Below are 5,000 nucleotides of genomic sequence, written 5' to 3'. Positions count from 1 at the left end.
TCCGCCAAGAATCCCGTTACGCTATTAGGGCTAAGTGAGTTATCCACTGAGCCCTTGCAGCAGGCGACCCTTTGGCGGACACACAGGGAGCGGCGAACCCTTGCTGTGGGCGTAGTGAAGAAAGAACGCGTCACACATTCCTCCACCGCCACCTCCTCACTTCTGCCCAGTCAGGAAGTTAACAGTTAATGTGAAATGGGTTTGCATAGAATATTTATACATCTCCCCTACACATACACAAATACACATTCCTTAACACCTTTCACGTGTATTTCCTACTATACAAATTAAAGGTTACACTAATATCAACATATTTACCTAATACACATCCCGCGAAAGGTAAGACTGGAGAAGGTAAGGAGTAACGGAAGACAAGGAGTTAAGAAAGTGAGAATGAAGGAGACAAGAAAGAAGGAAAGATCGAGAAATAATGAAGATACAAAAGAGCAAGTGGAGAGGACGAAGAGAGAAAATGGAACAAGAAAATACAGAGGAAGGAAGAAAAGGAGAGGAAATAGAGGAAGAGGAGGATGAGAGAAAATGAAAAGAAAGTGGGATAAGGAGGCAGAGAATAACGAAAATGACTAAATAGAAAAGCAGGTGAGAGAGAAAGAAGAAAGAAAATTATAAGAAAAGAAAGAGGAAGAAAGGGAGAGAGAGAGAGAGAGAGAGAGAGAGAGAGAGAGAGAGAGAGAGAGAGAGAGAGAGAGAGAGAGAGAAAACAGCAGGTGGAGTGGTGAAGAGAGTGAGGGGAAAAGGGACAGGAAACAGGGGAAGAGGAGCAACAGAGTGAGGGGAACGAGGCAGGAAGCAGGGGAGGAGGAACAGAGGGGTCTTAGCTCCCCCAGACCCCCAACCGCAGGAGGTAAAGAGAGGAGAAGGTTGATTCACACAGGAACAGCTGAGGGACTTGTGGGAGAGAGGAAGGCAGGTGTGAGAGACAAGGGAGCGAAGAGGGCGTGAGGCGGGGACTCCAGGGAACAATGTGTGAATCAGTGAGAGAGAGCGAGAGAGAGAGAGAGAGAGAGAGAGAGAGAGAGAGAGAGAGAGAGAGAGAGAGAGAGAGAGAGAGAGAGAGAGAGAGAGAGAGAGAGAGAGAGAGAGAGAGCAGGAGAAACAATTCATCGTTTTATAAAACAAGTAACAGATAAAATTCACTAAATGGAATACAATATACTACATGAAAATTTGAAATAAGGAAATAATTATATAAATGAATATACAAATCAATAAATAAACACCCCCCAAAAAAAGTACCAAATTAAGACGAAAAAGCAAAAAAAGGCACATAGGTCACACAATAAATTCCTGAGAAACAACATAAAAAAAAATACGAACACAAAATACAATAGAAAAGAAAAAAACAATAACAGAAAAATAAACAGACAAAATTAACCACAAAATATCTGAAAAAAAAGTCGGGATAAAAAAAAAATACATGCATCGTCATGAATCCAAAACGGACACGCAAAATACAATAGGAAAGAAACAGAAAAAAAAGAAAATAAATAAATAAATAAACAACTAAATTAAACAGCAAAAATATAAAAAGAAGGATTAAATAAAGAAAAACCGCACCGTCATCATAGCTGTTCTGTGATGACATGACTTGACGTGACACAAAGTTGAGATGAACCCAAGTTTTACAAAATATTTTCTATACTTCCACCTGCTGTCCCTACTCCTCCCTCCTCTTCCCTCCCCCTGCCTCCCACCTTCTCATCCCCTACCACACCTTCCCTCCTCCTCCTCCTTACTTATCCTTCCTCCTTCCATCCCTCCATCTCTTTTTCTTCCTCCATCTTTCGTCTTTCATGAAATAGGAGAATTTGAGGAGGAGGAGGAGGAGGAGGAGGAGGAGGAGGAGGAGGAGGAGGACAGAGTTAAGGACGAATGAAGGAAGGAAGAATGCATTGGTGTATTTGTCGAGGAAGAAAAAGAAGAAAGAAGGGGAAGAGGCGGAAGAGTAGGAGGATGAGGAGGAGGAGGAGAAGGAGGAGGAGGAGGAGGAGGAAGAGGAGAAAGAGGAGGAGGAGGAGGAGGTGAGAAGTTTGAACGCCAGACTCAATCATAATGACGGTTTGCGTTGAAAAGATGAAAAGCAGCGCGAAGGAAACAACGAGGCGAGGAGAAAAGAAAGAGGATGAAAAAATGAAAACAGAAGCAAAGGGGAAACAGGAAGGGCAAAGAGATGAAGAAAGCATGAAAGAAGTTGATGGAATTTGTTTTGCATAGAGAGAGAGAGAGAGAGAGAGAGAGAGAGAGAGAGAGAGAGAGAGAGAGAGAGAGAGAGAGAGAGAGAGAGAGAGAGAGAGAGAGAGAGAGAGAGAGAGAGAGAGAGAGAGAGAGAGAGAGAGAGAGAGAGAGAGAGAGAGAGAGAGAGAGAGAGAGAGAGAGAGAGAGAGAGAGAGAGAGAGAGAGAGAGAGAGAGAGAAATAAAATATGAATTTTTCATTGAATAAAGACAGAATGAATGCATAGTCCACTACCTGACAAACACACACACACACACACACACACACACACACACACACACACACACACACCACTTACAAGGCTAGGAAGCTTACAAGTTACTTGCACTCTCTCTCTCTCTCTCTCTCTCTCTCTCTCTCTCTCTCTCTCTCTCTCTCTCTCTCTCTCTCTCTCCAATCCTCCTAGGAGAGGGTTCACAATCCATTTTCCAATACGAGGAGTGTGTGTGTGTGTGTGTGTGTGTGTGTGTGTGTGTGTGTGTGTGTGTGTGTGTGTGTGTGTGTAAAGCTTTGCAAGAATAATATTTCAGGATGAAGCCAGAGATGTGGAAGGGGGAGAAGCTGGGACGTGTGTGTGTGTGTGTGTGTGTGTGTGTGTGTGTGTGTGTGTGTGTGTGTGTGTGTGTGTGTGTGTGTGTGTGTGTGTGTGTGTGTGTGTGTCTGTGTGTGTATGTTCGTCTCTCCGTGTATCTCTCCTTGGGTTCCGTCCTTTTAAAAGTCGATGAAAAAATAGAAGGGCAACTCCGGTAAAACTGTCGACGAAAAAGAGTAAATATTGAAACTATGGTGCAAAAAGAAAGAAAATAAATAAAAAAGAACTCGCCATCTTTCCATCATAAATGGTGTGCAAAAATGTAAGAAAATACAAAATAACAACAAATATTGCATCCATCACTTGAATCTCTTCGTTTCTTCTTCACTTCCCGATCACGAAGATGGAAAAGGTGTAAAGTGGAAAGAGGAAGGAATAGAGGGCAGGAAAAGGGTGACACAAGTAGTACAGAGAACGAGAAGTAAAGATGGGATACACACACACACACACACACACACACACACACACACACACACACACACACACACACACACACACACACACACACACACACACACACACACACACACACACACACACATTCCTACATATATCTAATATTGAAGACCTGCTTTTCACAACTGAAGGAGCATCTCTTTCCTTCCTACCCTCCTTCCCTCTCTCTCTCTCTCTCTCTCTCTCTCTCTCTCTCTGATTGGTGCCACGCTAGCAATCACAGGAAGAGGTGCTTGGGGGAAGAGCGTAACCTGTGCTGATAATACCTGTTGAACTCGAGTGCTTTCTTTATCCCGTAATGCACCTGCAGAGTTTGGTCTGAGGTGAGGCGCTGCTTGGCTGAATGTTGTGGGAAGCGAGAAGTGCGCAGGTGTGTGTGTGTGTGTGTGTGTGTGTGTGTGTGTGTGTGTGTGTGTGTGTGTGTGTGTGTGTGTGTCGTGACAGAGATGTTGCACAGTTTCGTTTCTCTGCTTCTCTTTTCTCCTTATTTACTTCTCATTATTTCTGTTTTCATCTTCTCTTGCTCTTTCTTCTTTTCTTTATTTAATTTTTCTTCTTTTCTTGTTCCTTCTTCATTTAATGTAGAGTTATGACACATTGCTGTGTGTGTGTGTGTGTGTGTGTGTGTGTGTGTGTGTGTGTGTGTGTGTGTGTGTGTGTGTGTGTGTGTGTGTGTGTGTGTGTGTGTGTGTGTGTGTCGGTCTTTCTATCTGTTAGCTTATCTATTCTCTGCATATTTCTCCTTCATTTTTCTATCTCCATTTTCTGTTTCTCTGTCTGTCTGTATGTATTTCCCTCTCCCTTCATCCTTCAATTCGAAGATGGATTTGATAGATTATATGTACCCGTTCTTCCCTTCCTCCCTCCCTCCCTCCCTCCCTCCCTCTCTCTCTCTCTCTCTCTCTCTCTCTCTCTCTCTGTGGAATCCAAGACTTCCCATCATTGCTCCTTTCCTGTAAATTCGGCGCCCAAGATGTCAGAGATGTCGGTGCATTCTCTCCCTCTGCTCCTCCACTCAATGTCCTCGTGCTCTAGTTTCCCTGCGAGAAATTGTTTCCTCTTCTGCCTCTTATGAGGACCCGCGGGTGTGACGTCATCCGGATATTACAACGCTCACGGTTTCTAAAGTTTAATCATGATGTCGAAGTATTGGGGGGGTCTTTTCTTACTTTATTTTTGCGCTTTCTCTCTCTCTCTCTCTCTCTCTCTCTCTCTCTCTCTCTCTCTCTCTCTCTCTCTCTCTCTCTCTCTGCATTGCGTGTTAAAATTCGTATCTCTTTACCTTCTTCTTCCTCTTTTTCTCTCAGTTGTGTGTCTAAAGTTTCTTCCTTATGTTGTCTTATTTCTTCTTCTTTAGTTTTCGTTAATTTAATCTCTTCTTATTGCAGAAACTTGTCCTCTTTTTTTCTTCAATCTCTTCTGACTTTTTTTTCTTTATTCTTCTTACACAAGAAAGTCGCGCTCACTTTTTCTTTCTTTAACTCTTACTCTTAGTTTTTTTTTTTTTCAATTTAGGAGAGCATTTTTCTGTCTTCATTTCATCTCCATTAAGAACGTCAAATTTCACTTCATGATTTTCTTTCCTTAATTTCTTTTTTTTTCTTTTTTTCATACCTCTCACTCAATCTGCTCTCGCCACTTTCTTTCTTACTTTTTTTCTTTTTCTTCCTTTGGTCTTTTCTTCTTCATTGTTTAAT

The sequence above is a fragment of the Scylla paramamosain genome, chromosome 26 (genome assembly GCF_035594125.1).
Source record: "Scylla paramamosain isolate STU-SP2022 chromosome 26, ASM3559412v1, whole genome shotgun sequence".
NCBI lineage: Eukaryota > Metazoa > Arthropoda > Malacostraca > Decapoda > Portunidae > Scylla > Scylla paramamosain.
The sequence above is the reverse complement of the archived record's forward strand: the minus strand, read 5'-3'. Positions refer to the sequence as shown.